Consider the following 16,612-nt stretch of genomic DNA (forward strand, 5'->3'; position numbering starts at 1 on the left):
AATATTATACAATATATGTATTTATACTTGATAAAATTGTATGAAGTATATTATACAAAAATATAATATAATTATGTCATTATAAAACATGTCTATGTACTATTTGAAAATTATATTACATTAGGCATTATATCAATGACAATTTAGATGAAATCATAATATAATAAAGGAAACGTATAATAAAAATTTCATTATAACCTACAATAATATATCAAATGACGTTATAACAAATGTATGATAGTTTTTTTTATAATTATATTAAGCATTACACACCCTGACAAATAAAGTCGATTGTTTCATCTAATGAAAGGTCGTCTCTTTTTCCCGCTTTACGCGTATCTTGTCTGCAAGAAAGAAAGCGATGGGTATATACCCATGTGCGCCAAGACGTGAAGAAACAAACGTGATACAGCTTTCGAGAGCCATTTATAACTTGCAAAAAGCCCGCACATGGCGCAACGCAACACAAAACCCATTTTTGATGAAATACTGAACAAATACTAAAACCTTATATCAAGTTTCGTGTAGGTGCCTGTCCAGCAAATACTTCGAATTCAAACAAACTATTGTGTATCCAAAAACAAAATATAAAGTCAAAAACACACATCAAATGTGCACAAATACGAGTGCAAAGCACTGACATTTAAATAATTACACATACACATTGATTCACTTTCGACCTTCTGCCTTTTTTTTTGCCTTTCTAATTTCTGCTATGAGTCTAACTAGACAAAAGTTAGAGGTTTCGTTTTGTTACGTAAATCTTAAGAGCGGCGATTTATAAAAAGTTTAAAATAACTTCTCACTGACGGACCATTTTGACATTTGGATGTAAATAACTATACTTAATCCCGATCCTATGGAACAAACAGACAACCATAAATATAAGGACGACGTGTATAGTGCAGCACCCACTGTTCACGTTATTGCCTGTGTTCCTGCTCTTACGGTGCATCCTTTGATCTCACTTCGATTTCCCCTCCAACAACGTAGAGTAACACAACAGCATTTGCAAGTTGATCTCATTTTAACATCACTCACAGTGCATCACGTCCGTACTCATATACCTACCTATTGGTGCAATCAAGCGTTGCGCGTAAAGTCAAAATGAGATGAATTTGTAAAGTTTCAATAGTGCGCTTTTGGATGGAATTTGAGAATCCTGCATCCGTCTCTCGTACGTCGGAATAAAACATGATATGGCGTTTGCAGTCGATGGATGCAATGAGCACTTAGGGCCGGCACAGTACAATGTACACAATGTACACATTATACACATTATACACAGAGGTACACGAGATTTCTGTTCGTTACTAGCAGCTGCTAGGTACGCATGTTGGGTTTAGGTATATTCAAAATGTTATATAGAACATTTACTAATAGAAGGTTCTTAATTAAAAACTAAAGCAATTGCTTCTAGAACAGATTTCCAAGTTAATTGTAATTACACTGCACCTGCTAAACACTAGTAAGCAAGCTTTAACCACGCCTGCACAGAGGAGTAATGTCTTTGAGCTCCAGCGAACTAAAGTTTAATAATTATACAGCGCCCTGAGTGCATTAAATTATCATCTCGTGTGATAGTTACTGCGGCATACCGAGTCCAACACTCAAAAGTCACAATGCCGTTCACTACAGTGTATCTCTAAAATTACATTTAAATTAAAAAACCGGGCAAGTGCGAGTCGGACTCGCGCACGAAGGGTTCCGTACCATAATGCAAAAAAAAAAACAAAAAAAAAGCAAAAAAAAACGGTCACCCATCCAAATACTGACCACTCCCGACGTTGCTTAACTTTGGTCAAAAATCACGTTTGTTGTATGGGAGCCCCATTTAAATCTTTATTTTATTCTGTTTTTAGTATTTGTTGTTATAGCGGCAACAGAAATACATCATCTGTGAAAATTTCAACTGTCTAGCTATCACGGTTCGTGAGATACAGCCTGGTGACAGACGGACGGACGGACGGACAGCGAAGTCTTAGTAATAGGGTCCCGTTTTACCCTTTGGGTACGGAACCCTAAAAAGAAACGCCTTCAAAAAAACACGACTAAAAATAAAAAATAATTGGTATTTGCATACGATTTCCTGATGTGTTTAAAGCCAAACAGTTGCCAATCCAGTTACCAAAAAAAATTTTTCGACGAATAGAGAACCTCCTCTTTTTTTTAATTCGGTTAGAAAAAGGTTAGGTTAATAAGGTTTAATATGTATGTCAAATTATTGCTATTCTTTTGTTTGTAGTATCATTTATCGTAATAGATATTATATGGATTAAATGTATGGGACCAACTCAGCACTAATAATACAAAATTCAGAAAATGGGAATCTATGTATGTGTGATCTTCGTACTCAGCACTTGAAACAATTGAAACTCTCCCTATTGAAAATATCAGCAAAGAATCGTTAATTATAGAAGAGGTGTGATGTCTAAGGAAATATTGTGCCCCGACTCTGACAGGAAAAGTAGATGGCGCGAGATATATAATATACAAATACTTAAATATGCTAGAAAGAGGCCTTGACCCCCGCTCCGGGTTTTTCCTGATGCAAAGGCTGTCCATCGCAGTCCAACGCGGCAACGCAGCGAGCGTGATGGGCACCTTTGCGTCGGGGGCAGCCCGGGACGGGCTTCAGTAGGCAATTTTTTATACTTATTTAGTTTATATTTAAGTTTAGTTTTTAATACTTAAATACATATGTAGCAAACAACCATGACTCAGATCAGGAACAAACATCTGTGTCTTCACACAAATAAATGCCCTTACCAGGATTCGAACCAGGGACCATCGGCTTCATAGGCAAACTTTGGTATAAGTTGAACTGAGCATCGCGTTTGCATTATCGAAGCGGCTGGAACAACCGCTGTAGCCGTAGTGAAGACAATGCAACACGGAAGTTTGTCTCGTTTGTTTGTTCGCGAGGGAGTGGGAACGACGTTCCTAACGTCATTTTAGGTTCAACAAGTAGTATTACATTTGGCTGCAGCCACCCATGTAGGTACAAATAGAAACTATGATATCAAGATCTTCAAGGGGTGCGGATTTTGAAAATAAATAAGATCTACGTGATAAAAAGTAGCGCTTTTATCGCTCGTTGTGCTTTTATTCCATTTAATGGCATTTTTTTTTTATTCCCGAAACTTTCAGTTTGCCTTACGTACGACATTTTCAGGGGTTTGAATTTCAAGAATAACAGAGTCTTTGGCTTTGCATATCATGTGTCCCTCTTGCACTTACATTCTTATCAGAACGTGATAGCCACAGTGACATATATAATAAAGGGGTGGCCATTCTATCCTAGCCCTTCAGGAAAAGCACTTTTTCGAGATATACGTCATGATAGTGGGGTTCGAGATTTTCAGTGGTAAATAATCATAAATAACAGTTTATAACAATTATCATTCTGGTGAAAAAGGGACATCTGATAAAGACCTGACTAATCCAGTAAGGTCATATCTACAATCAATGAACAAACAACAATGAATGAAATAAACGTTCTGTCATAGAATATTAAGACTATTATAAAAAAATACGTAAAAAACGTAGGACATATATTTTGGAAAACTCGGGCTCGCCTGTACTAACGCATTGCAATTTTCACCAGAATTGAATAAAATTGAGATTAATTATGAATTAAATTGTCTGTCGCTGAATGCAGTCTAATGAGGGTTATAAATTCAACGTTCAAAGTTAATTTACGTAGTCCTCTGTCAGTTACGGCCCGAAGGTAAACAAAAACAATTGAGTTTGTTGTACGTTATGACAACTTCAGTCTCTGGCGGCTTGGAATAGTTAATCACCTCGCAGTGTACGTCAGGCTGGCTGGAACATGGATTTTGGAAGTTTTAGCAGGTATAACTTTAATAATAAAAACACGACACTGTCTTTATTTTGTATTTTGTTAACGAAGAAGGAACATCGCAAAGCCGGAGTTTAAGACCTCTTTTTTATACCAAAATGCCAATTTTTTTTCTAAGTTATATATGTAAAGAAAATTTCTAGAATACAGACCAAAATTCAACAAAGCCTAGTTTTATTTATTGCCCAGGTATAAAACAGTACTTTTTATGAAAATGTGTGATTGTGTTCTTGGGAATTCTCGAGTTAAAACTGCCTAGCCGACCAGTACGGCTACCACCAGTTTTGACATTGACATAACGCTCACGTTTAAGTAACTTACTTTCTATGCATCTCGCTCGTACTCGCATATGCGAGCAATAGTGGAAGCGAGATGTACAGAAAGTAAATTACGTAGACGTGAGCGTTATGTCAATGTTAAAACTGATGGTAGAGGCTCTGGCGATTTTTAGGATGTAAACAAAAACGCGGTAAGATTAGAAAATTATTCAACTAATTATTTGGCCTTTGCCCAGCAATGGGACACCTTATAGGCTCGTTAAAAAAAAATTGTTCTAAATTTAGCTGGACCACGCAAACTAGGCGCTAGTCATCGAGTTGTGGAATCCTGCCATTCCTGCCCATGCTACAATACAATACCACCGCTGGACCACGTTCGACCACCACAGGGTAAAAAATCACGCTTCGAACAGCCATCCTAATAACATTTACCTACAACTCGCAGCGTCCGATGCCTCCGACCTACGCTTGTCTGACAGTCATAATAGAATCCAGAGTGCGAGTGAATAATTGGCAGGAGAGGGATAAATCTGTCGCGTGTCGCGCAGCGACGCGACATGACGCGAGGTCGAGAGCGGACGTAGTAGACCGAGCGCGCGCTACAAGAATACGGATTCATCGGGTACGCCAATAGTTGGCACGAGACAATTACGGCGCGATTCGGGAAATTAATTAGAGATTCACTAGATATGAAATAGTAAAGATATGTGACGTTCCACGGCAAAAGGTATACCATTGCCCCGGCTGAATATTGGACCGGCGTTAATAATAGCGTAAGTTCCAGCCGCCATAAGGTACCTTTTTCCGTGGAACGTCACACGTTACTATTTCATATCTAGTGAATTTCTAATTCATTTCCCGAATCGCGCCGTTAATTACATCGCGTGTTGCGTTATCGCCGCGGCGACGCGACATGATGCGAAGAACGGACATAGTAGGACAGGATCCTGTCACACTGTCGCGTCTCGACTATCGGCTCGATTCGGAAAATGAATTAGATTTCTACTAGACTTCAACAAGTTACGATACGGATAATTTAAAGATATTTGTAAGATAGGTATGTCAAATTTGACGTTTCCGCGATTCTGGAGGTCCTCTTGAACGATCTCGACAAGTTATGACTTAGATATCCAAGCACATCTAGTCGATATCTAATGTAGATCTAGTTGATCTCTATATCGTCTCAAGATCTTGTGATTATCTCGAAATCCGAATAGGCCTGTATGAATCGTGTGTATATGATATCACCCTTAACCTGAATAGATACGCCTTACACGAGCACATCTCAGACTTAAATAAGTAAATATCATTGACATACTCTACTTCAAAATTGGCAAATTCTGCCCAATATGTTTCCTTATTCATAAAAACCCCGTGACCTAAATCACATTACGGCTATCTTTCAGACTACAAGATGTGATTTAAATGTAGAATGGAATCCTTTTGGAGTCCCTCATGAATATGCCGCCACCATTTCGCTATCATGACCAAGAGCGAGGAGACCTGGGCTCTTGATGTTATCTTTTTGCATTTTTGTATACGGAAGATAGACTGCTTTGGGGAATACATTTTTGAGTGTTTTCCCTTATTAGCAGGTACGTTAGGAAAAGTCTCATACTAGTAGTATTCTTTTTGGCGTTACGTTACGGTAAGTTACGTTGGATTGGCCTACATGCGGTAGATACGTAGGTACATATTTCGGCAGATATGATATTTACGATACAGATCGACTTCAATGAAATTGCTGATATTCAGTAGCTACTCTCATAAGTAATCGGTTGATTCTCGCACATCTCCTCCATCTCCGCTCATGTCCGCCTCAGTAGAAAGGAAGCCTTGCGATCTGTTGGTTAGCAATGCAATGTGGACGATGGTACATGTATACAGGAATGTATAAATCGACTGCTAATGCTAAGTATAGACCGACAAGAAATTGTAGAAATTTTAAAAGTGGCAACATCGTAGTGTCGTCCCTTTCAAATCAATCTAAGAAAACGGGACGACACTGCGATGTTGCCACTTTTTAATATCTACAATTTCTTGTCGGTCTATAGTTAATATTTATTATATAGTGACTATGTCTTAAAGCGCTGGTCGAGAAAATCCTTTTTGTGTTATTTTGTATGAAATAGTGAATAGTTACTAGCTTTGTATTAATTTTAAATAAATAAAAAGAGTTAGACCAAGAAAAGTCTGCAGCGACTTTGATAGCCCACGCAGTGCAAGTGTTTTTTTAAACGTCAAACTTCTATGCAATTATGACGTATAAATTACACTTGCACTGCGTGGACTATCAAAATCGCTGCAAACTTTTCTTGGACTAACTCTATGATATTACTACGTGAAAATAATTGTTTCATTAAGGCACCACTGGTTTAAGCCTCGGCCAGGACTCGGCACCTACTGAATTTACTCGCACTCCGCTCTTTGTATAATGTTTTTAGTCCCAGTGCTATGGGTTTACCAACTTTTCGCGTAATTTGCTGTTTTTCACAGAGACTGGTTAAAAAAAGCTGGATTAAAGTTGTAAAACTAGCACTTTTATGTGGTGGGAACTCGCTCGTCGGTGGGCTTAAACAAACATTCGTTTTATAGTGTTGCGGTTTCAATGAATTTGATTCAGTCAGCAGCAAAATTTATTAAGCAAATAAAGTAAGTATTGAAGTAGTAATAAAATATTTAAAACAACTTCCCGAATAAAGGACGACTCACGCTAGACCGAGCCGGGGCCGAGCCGGAGCTTCCGGCGCGTCGTTTTCTTTGGAAAGCAACACTTGATCACCGATCAGCCGTCATAGAAAATGACATGTCGGACGTCACGTCACGAGCCCGGCCCGGACTAGCATGAGTCATCCTTACCCAAGTGGTATATTGCTAGAATTACGGGTTTTTGAGCCATTTTGAGTATGTTACGTCGCTAAAATTAAGCCTTAGTTACTTGTGACGTTTAGCGTCGCATGAAGTAGGTAGATTGCAAAATGAGACGAAAGAAAACTAACCAGAGTAAATTTTACGAAATATAATTTTAAAAAAATAAAAAAACTAAAGGAAAGACAAGGTCGTGGATCTTTTCTGAGCTGGCAATTAACAGTGGTGAAACGAGTCCTTGATAGGGGTCACTTCCCTGCACTACGTCGCAGAACGTCGAACTTGGAGGTGGCCGTCTTCAAAAAAAAGGGTTCCGGATCCAGCACGGGAACCTTCCGGAACGAAGCGGAGCATGCGAATTTAGGTTGGTAGGTTCCGACTCCAACCCCAGACTTGGTCCCTGGAATTCCGGTAAAAATGGCCATTTCAAGAAAAGTCCAATTTTGTACAAGTGACTGCGACATCCGGATTTTAGGCCAAATTAATGCGCTAATGAGAAAGTAGGCTGGTGTAGTGAACCCCAAAGAATTAAAAGGTGATCAATGATGTGGCAGTCACAAGTAGAATCATCATTTTAAATTTAAAACAAAGAAGAAAGTGAAGTTAAATTTACTAAATGTACTTCTACAACTAAAAGCTTTATTAATGCATGTCAACTACAATTTGGCATGTAATTTTATACATTTAAATTAGAATTAAGCCTAACTTTGATTATAATCTACAAGATTTTTATAAAGTGGGTAGACTCATATTTCCAGAAGGTTCGAGAAGCTTGTTATTTCCAGCGTTATTTTTATAGGAAAATTACAGTTAATAAGCAGATAGTGATAGCCAAATGTACCCAGAAAGAACTAAATGAAAATGTGATGGCAAGAAGAAAATGATTCCTTAATTTACTACTATGAAAGTTACCTTTCTCTTAAAACTACAAAATATTCAAAACACTCACCCTATTTGGGGAAATACTGGAACTTAACACATTTAATATTAGAATAAATTTTACACCATATTAAAAATTTGTCACATCATGACTGTAAAATTGTATCTTTGAATTTAGTCGATTTGACCTCTCGCTGTCAAAGCCGTGGTAGCAATGTCTCGGACGCGTATGTGTCTCATTAGCTGGCCGGTTCACATCGCTTATCGCGAGCCGGGTGACGTAGTCCTTTGTATTCGCATCTAGTTTTACCTAATAGCAAATGCAGTCGTCAATTCTGTTTGTTCGTAGATTTATTTTGTATATATTAGTTTTCAAGGTTTTTGTGTATATTTTTTTAGATAATAAGTATGAAATGTGTATTATAGTAGTTTATAGTTATATTTAGGTTTAAGTTTATTTCTTATTTTGTAGAATTTTAATTGGAAATAACGGTAAACCGTTACATACTTAGTACTTTTGTGAAATTAAAAGTTTTAGTCACCTAAAGGTGCTGATACACTTTAGCATTCACTCAAAAAAAGTCGAATGTTCGCAGTTTTTAAGCAGATTCGGCAAATTGTTTGACAGACGCTAGTAAGTACATTCTTCTGTTCGCAAGAATGCCTCATTACAAGGTTACAAACTATGAAGAAGAAAGAAACAAAGATAGATTGTTCAATTTAAGTACATTTAGTAATTTGTTGATATGTATACAAATATATTCATCTATTAGGTATTACTTGTCTCTATTAGAATCAATATAATTCCCGATGTATTTAGACATCCCAATCATTTTATATCGGCATAACTTTTCACTCTTTAAAAATATCGCTACCTGCCTAATAATACAGATTGACAGTTCCACCCACAGTAAGGTAATTACAAGATATTGAAGGCCGTAAGTTGCACCCTTTAAGTCACGCGGAGTCCATTAGAGGCCGACGGGACGTTACGCGTCGACAGCCGCTACTAATCACAGGCCTAGCCATTCCGAGCCACTAATGCGGGAGGCAAGTGATGGCTCTCCACTCATTGACATGTTTACTTGTTTAGTGCTATCTGATGTTAGATACAATATACAATATTCTACTCTGCCGTCAAACCAGTTTGAAATAGTACATTTTATTGCAAGTGTGCAAAGTGTGTCATTACCTGTGTGATTCCCCAGTTCTCTTTTATGAGCCGTAGCTCTGAGCAGCACCTAGCTTTATATTAATCGCATTATCAAAGATTTTGCAGTCAGCATCAATTAGTAGCGGATGAAACTACGCGCCAACATTATCTACCACAGTTGAATACTTTTACTCTTGACGCATACAAGTCTGATCCGCTACTTATGAAGCTGACTGTAGGACTAAGAAAGATGACACGTTGATACATTGAACTGCATCACAGGTATTTTAATTAAGATTTCAGGTCGACGCCCCAATAACTTTCGGTGGGATTTTTCTTGGCTGGCCCAGAAAAACAAGTTGCTAAGTTAATTATAATGGTAGATGGCGCTGGCGCGGCGCCAGCCGCAAACATCTTCGCACCTGCAATAATAATGCCATTCCGAACTACTTAGCTTTTTGTTGCTTTCCACGAGGTTTTCTACTCAGAGGTAATGTGTTGGAAACGTTGGAATAAAACATAAATGAAATGTGTGTGTGAAATGAAGTGTGATTAGTGATATCGTTCTTCCTCGAGTATTTCTACGAAAGTACTTTAGTTTACAACTTACTAATATTGTTAAATTTGGAGCGCCAATGATCTAGTAGGCACTAACAACATAAGCCTTATTGAGCTTACTGTTGGACCAGGTCAATTTGCATAATATGCATACATCGTTATCGCGGGAGCAAATACAAATTTATTAAAGAAGTGGTAAAACAGACTGCCCGTTTAGTAAAAACAGACCTTTCTGCCTACACATTATAAGCCTCCAAGAAGTTCATCATACATAGCACGAAGTTTTTGTTGCATAATGTTCATAAATCTTGCTTTACACTCTGTTAGTAAATAATGACCCGGAATCGACATATCAAATAAATATTCATGATTTATTTTGTACAACATTATTTAATTTTTGTTGATCTTAAGTGATTTTCGTAATATACGACATAAATTTTCTCTATGTTTTCTACTCTTAATCTGCGGCGTCGTGCAGTAAATATCCATTTTAATTGGCTAAATGATCTTTCGACTGCTACTGTTGTAATGGGTGCGTTTTTAAAACGACGGAAGTAATCAAATGTAGAACGATATATCGTTGAATCTAGTACTATCTCCTTCTCCGATATCAGTTCACACATTTTTTTCATAACTTCATATCCGGCATTTTTTTGCAAAACCACTTTGAACTTTTTTAAAATCTGTTTTCCATCTTTATTCAAAATTAATTTGGATATATGTTTGTATGTATTTTGTACTATGGTCAAACTTTCACTAAGAGATAGATTTTGGCACTGCAGTTTATTTATAGCATCTGGTATTACTTGCAGATACTTTGCTATGAAATTTACATCTTTTCGAACTTTTGCACTGAGTAAAGATTTTTTTGCTTTGACGATGCACTGTGCGTCTGAATTACGAAATGTGTCTATAACGCTTTTTATTTCATCAAAATACTTGTTGTAGTAAGTGGTAGCCTCGATCCATGTTCCCCAGCGAATAATTGTTGGGTTTGGAGGCAAAGGAATTCCATTAAACATTTCTCTTAATGCTTTTACTCTTTTCGGAGATTTGCGAAATACTTTCTTTACATTTGAAATTAATAGGTTAACTTCTGGAAAAAGAACACGAACTTGATCGGCAACTCTGTTAAGAGCATGGGCTAAACATGTAACATGGACAATGTTCGGAAAAAGTGTTTTCAAATTTCTGCCAGCTTTCAACATATACCCCACACCATCAGTCAATAACAACAACACCTTGTCATGCTTATTGTGACCAGGGCCCCACAAATCATCCAGGGCATTTTTTACAGTATTAGTTATACTGATATTGTTCGTTTCATTTAAACATTTGCTTGACAGCACGTGTGGAGTTCCAACATCATCTTCAAGCATAGCACCTACTATAACGTTAGCGATTTGACGACCTATAGCATCTGTGGTTTCATCAACACTTACATATATATACGCGTCTTTTAATTCGTCTCTAATTATATCCATCTCTTTGTCGTATAATTCATTCACGCAAGTCTGCCTCAGCAAACATTCTGAAGGGACCTGAACAGTTTTTTCAAATTTTCCAGATACACAATCTTCAATGAAATTTTTAAATACAGGGTTCTCTATTTGAGACCACGGTATGTTACAGCTTACTAGAAATTTTGTCAGTTCCAACCTAAAATCTTTTTTGAGAGAAGTGTGTCTTTCAGAGTTAAAATGACGTTTCACGGAAGATTTAGTTTTACAAAAACTAATATTGCACTTCGAGCAAAATAGATTTGTATCGCGAGCCTCTAGCTCAGGATAATCCTGTATAAACAACCCCACAAATTCATCACATGTTATTTTCCTTCGAGGCATTTTAAAGGCAACTTCTATTTGATTATGTTGTTACAAATAAAGATCAGTCAAGATTGACAAATGTCTAAATTGACTGATAAGGTTGCGTACCTAATAGGTAATCTTTTTAAGTACCAATCAAGTCAAGTATGGAGGTAAGATAGCATTGATATTCAATAAAATAATTATCCCACCAAAAACATTCTGTAAAAAACTAGCCAAGTCTCGATGGAGCTGCTTGTTTATCTCTAAAAAGTAATGAAATCTAGACAAAGTCGTGCCAAGTCTAAGGTTCCTTACTGCGATTTCTTTATTATTATAGTTAATGTTGTGTGACTTGGCCGTTGAAGGGTACACAAGGGTACAAAACCAGGTGCTCCATGACACCATTGCACCAATCTGTCGCCAGAACCGCTACCCATTGACGATGGAAAATTGCCACTTGGAAAACGTTGATTCAATAACCAGTCAATTGTAGGCTTGATAAAGCTGCGTATTTCAATAATACTTATGTATAGGCGAGCCTGAAACAAACACTTATTTTTGAAGCGTCAAATCGACCATCGATCTAACATAAAATAGACGTACAGACGGACTTCTATCAATGATTAGAAGTCCGTCTGTACTGGAAATAATATTTTATACTGTATGTTTGGTGTCATGGAGCACCTGGTTTTGTACCCTTGTGTACCCTTCAACGGCCAAGTCACACAACATTAACTATAATAATAAAGAAATCGCAGTAAGGAACCTTAGACTTGGCACGACTTTGTCTAGATTTCATTACTTTTTAGAGATAAACAAGCAGCTCCATCGAGACTTGGCTAGTTTTTTACAGAATGTTTTTGGTGGGATTTCACTTCTTTTTGTAGAAACGTGGGCATATTGATTTATTTTATTAGATTTTCTTATTTGACACATTTTTTTTCTTTTTAGGAGTAGTTTTTTTATTACCATATCTCTAAAGGCTCCGTCACACATGAGCGTTTTCAAAGCGCGGCGTGAGCGGGGCACGATGCGAGCGTGACGCGAGCGCGTGGCGCTCGCGATCTGCGCTTGGACGCAGCGGCCCGCCGGCGTTTGATCACGCCCGCGCAGTCACACAGAACACAGCGCGTGTTGCGAGCGGTCACTCGATTACTGAACGTAAACCTAAGTTCCACTAGGTACAGCCAGGGTTCAGCATCAGCTCTATTTCAGGTACTGCTCTCCCAAGTGCTCATCAAGATGTGATGGATGACCAAACTAGCGTTGGCCTATGTTACATCAAACCTAAGTTCCAGTAGGTACAGCCAGGGTTCAGCATTAGCTCTGTCTTGGGTACTGCTCTCCCAAGTGCTCATCAAGATGTGACGGATGACCAAAATAGCGTTGGCCTATGTTGCACCAAACCTGAGTTCCACTAGGTACAGCTAGCGTTTAGCATCAGCTCTATTTCAGGTACTGCTCTCCCAAGTGCTCATCAAGATGTGACGGATGACCAAAATAGCGTGGGCCTATGTTGCACCAAACCTGAGTTCCAGTAGGTACAGCCAGGGTTCAGCATCAGCTCTATCTTGGGTACTGCGTTCCCAAGTGCTCATCAAGATGTAACGGATGACCAAAATAGCGTGGGCCTATGTTGCACCAAACCGGAGTTCCACTAGGTACAGCCAGGGTTCAGCATCAGCTCTATCTTGGGTACTGCTCTCCCAAGTGCTCATCAAGATGTGACGGATGACCAAAATAGCGTGGGCGTATGTTGCACCAAACCTGAGTTCCACTAGGTACAGCCAGGGTTCAGCATCAGCTCCATCTTGGGTACTACTCTCCCAAAGGCTCATCAAGGCGTGTCGGATGACCAAAACAGTGTGTGCATATGTTGCACCAAGCAAAACGCCTATGTCTGACGGAGCCTTAATACAGTTGAGACCAGCTGAGGGTTCTTCATCAGATACTTCAGACCTTCGATTTTTGACATCAAATGAAGCGGCCCACCAATTTGAATATTTTTTGTAAAGGCGGTATGTCGATCTCCAATAGTTTGGTTGGGCTCTTGTGTTTTCTAATCAGGGTCACCAGGTACTCCAGATCTTTGATTATCCTAGTTTTTATAGTTTTCCCTTTATGTGGCCATTAAACCCTAACTCTGTACCAAATTTCAGCTCTCTGAGTTTATGGGAAGTACTAGTTCTATTCTGATGATCATAAGTGAGTGAGTGTGTGTCATAAATGCGAAACTTTGCTTTCGCTTAACTTCGGAACTAAATGACCTACATACTTGAAATTTTGGATTTTAAGTATGTGATTATAGCTTACTGGATGACGAAAATTTCTGCGTTCTGGTCTTATCCAGAGGTTCTCAAATAGGGACCTGAAAATGCGGCGAAATGGTTCCAGTAAAGGATGGTACGGCAGTGTTTGCTCCGCGCTCGACTTGGCGGGGGCACTGCCGTGCCCCCCGATACATTTTAAGGTCGTAGGTATAAACGTTTCTCTATACGAATGTCATTTCTGTATTTGCTCCCGCGATAACGATGTATGAATTAATATGTAATAAATAATTTCAATTTAATATTAATAATCTGCACACTAAATATGCTACGCTACCCCAAAGTGGCTTACCTTCGTTTGACATCAGAAATGTAACATGGTCACCAAAAATATTTCGCTATTAGCTAAGCGCATTACAAATAGCACAATGTCCATTAAATTGACGTGGAAGAGGATTAACACAGACAACAAATGATATATGTTCGTTCATTAGTGCCCACAGCAGCGCCGCGCTCATATTCCGAATCCCATTACCTAGGTACGGAACACTCGACTAAAGTAAACCACTTTAACACATTCAGTGCCAGCCCGTGCTACGCGCTACGAGCGTAGCCGATAACACGGGAAAAACCGTATGTAGCGAAAAGCGCCTACGAACAGTGAACTCCCCTAGGGAGTCGCTGACAGTTAAAGTGTTAATTCCTAATGCATAATTGAGTGATGATAATATAGAAAAGTCCAGACTATTAGTTATTAGACCACTGAAAACAACATTTGCAACTCTTTAAGATGCCTAAAACTGGTGATTTCTACTATCTTTGGCTCTTCTGAAAAGGTTGCCGACCTCTTATATGTAGCACATGACAAGTTTATTTTTGTAATTTCTCCTCAACAAACGAAATGATACCGTTTCAGGCGTTGCTACTTTTAGATGGGCCTTGGCTGTGGTTATACGTATTTTAACAAAGTGATAGATTGCAGACTTCCAACTCCTCCAAGAGACAAGTTAGTAAATCTGTTAAATGGGCGGAACATATTATGCAGCCTTGAGTCGAGGAGAGATATTATGACCAACGACGAACACAAACGAGCTAAAAAGAGGAATCAGAGATCACATCCATAGGTCTTCCGCTTAACTCTGATGACTGGAAAGAAGTTTTTATAGTCGACCACACTGTGTTTCATAGTTTGTAGGTCTGTCTTGTGTTGGCTCAGAAAATAAATATCCGGCTGGAGATACATTGGCTCGGCAGAGGCGAACTTTTAAAGGTAGTTAAGATGGGAATGACAATCCTGTTCGCGGTGTGTTGCGGCCGCGTAACATTACATGACCTCGCGGGCTTGGCGATTGCCACTGGTCCTATTCACTGCGTTTACCAGCCATTCCTCAACAAGAACCACTGTAAAATCTGGCCTATGATTATTTACTGTTGTAGTCAAAATTGGGCTCAAGTTATGCTAGAGATGAAACAGACACAATGTTGAGACTAGGTTAGCGGGACGGGGAGTAATGCTCAGTTTAGCTTAAATGCATGTTGCAGCTCTTAACAAATGAACCCTCCGCTTCCTTGTGATGGATTACAGGCACCCTGTATGGGCATTTTTCAATGTCTGTTTAAATTGTGTTTAGAGAAACACAAAGCTATTGTTTGGAACCTGGATCGAACACATCTTCTGTATACACAATAAAAATTAACGACTAGGGTAGGTACATAGCGTCCAGTGCGTCCAGTGAAGCTGTGGAATGAGCTGTCTGTTTCGCTCAGGCAGGCACAATCGGTTGCGTCGTTCAAGGAGAGGTTAAAGAAACTATGGTTATCTGATCTGACTGATTAATGTTGTACATTTTGCTGCATTTGTCACCCTCTTTTCACTTTCTCCTCTCATCTACTCAAAGGTTAACTGGAAGAGATCCCTCAAAGGGATAAGTTCGCCTTTGTACTTCTTACTAATTGTATGTTATTTTAATATGTCTTTTTGTACAATAAAGAGTTTACTACTAATACTACTACTACTACTACTACTACTACTACTACTACTACTACTACTACTGCTACTACTACTACTACTACTACTACTACTACTACTGCTACTACTACTACTACTACTACTACTACTACTACTACTGCTACTACTACTACTACTACTACTTCTACTACTACTACTACTACTACTACATAGGTATATTTATATATTTTTTACTTGAGTGTCTAAAGTATTGAAAAAAGTTATCCCGCAGTATAAAATGATTTTTTATACCACCTCGGTGGCAAACAAGCATTACCGTAGCCTATGGACGCAACTAAGTTACATGCGCGTTGCTGACCCTTTAAAAAACCTTTACACTCGTTTTTTGAAGAACCTCTTACTGTCATACTGTGCGTGTATGTAGCGTAAAAATGTACGCTTTTTTCGCCTTCCTTAACAACTATTAAGAATTATTACTAAAGCACTGTGTATAAAATGATAAGCGATATCACCACATTTAAAAAGTCACAATTGAAATGTGTACGTATCGTAAGTCGAATACAGCTCCCGTGACATACTCGTACAAACATCATCTAAGTAATTACACGTGTTCGTACTCGGAACTTTTAATGAATATTAGTGTTGGTCGTAAGACGAGTTAGCCGCTAAGCAGACAGCTAAAGTATCAGGGGCAGCGCTAATCCAGTTACCTACTGACCGAAACTGATCATTCGTGAACCTTAATACCTAGTAATAAGGTTTATTGTTTACTTGACTGATGTATTTATTCAGGCGAGCCACGGGGGGCCAGATGCCACGTTGTGTAATAAATAACCAATCATTTCTGTTGTTATGAGATAAGTCTAGTGAGCGGTAATCTTGTTTGTTTTCATTACGGTGGAGATAGTTGGTTAAAGGAACAAACGGTTTTAAAGGAGACGGTCAGTTATGTAAGGTGCATGTAAGCTTT

The 16,612-nt window shown here is 38.6% G+C and overlaps 2 long non-coding RNA genes across 2 annotated transcripts in view; one reads left to right on the plus strand and one right to left on the minus strand.

Annotated features, from left to right (window-relative positions):
* Positions 1-16,612, plus strand: part of LOC134792430 (uncharacterized) — a 371,120-nt gene that overhangs the window by 311,122 nt on the left and 43,386 nt on the right. The window lies entirely within an intron of this gene.
* The window catches only part of LOC134792425 (uncharacterized), a 54,769-nt gene continuing 44,572 nt past the window's right edge, over positions 6,416-16,612 (minus strand). The window contains exon 3 of the long non-coding RNA XR_010144409.1: positions 6,416-6,477. This is a non-coding gene — a long non-coding RNA (uncharacterized LOC134792425). The remainder of the gene's footprint in view (positions 6,478-16,612) is intronic.

The sequence above is a fragment of the Cydia splendana genome, chromosome 7 (assembly GCF_910591565.1).
Source record: "Cydia splendana chromosome 7, ilCydSple1.2, whole genome shotgun sequence".
In the NCBI taxonomy this organism is placed as follows: domain Eukaryota; kingdom Metazoa; phylum Arthropoda; class Insecta; order Lepidoptera; family Tortricidae; genus Cydia; species Cydia splendana.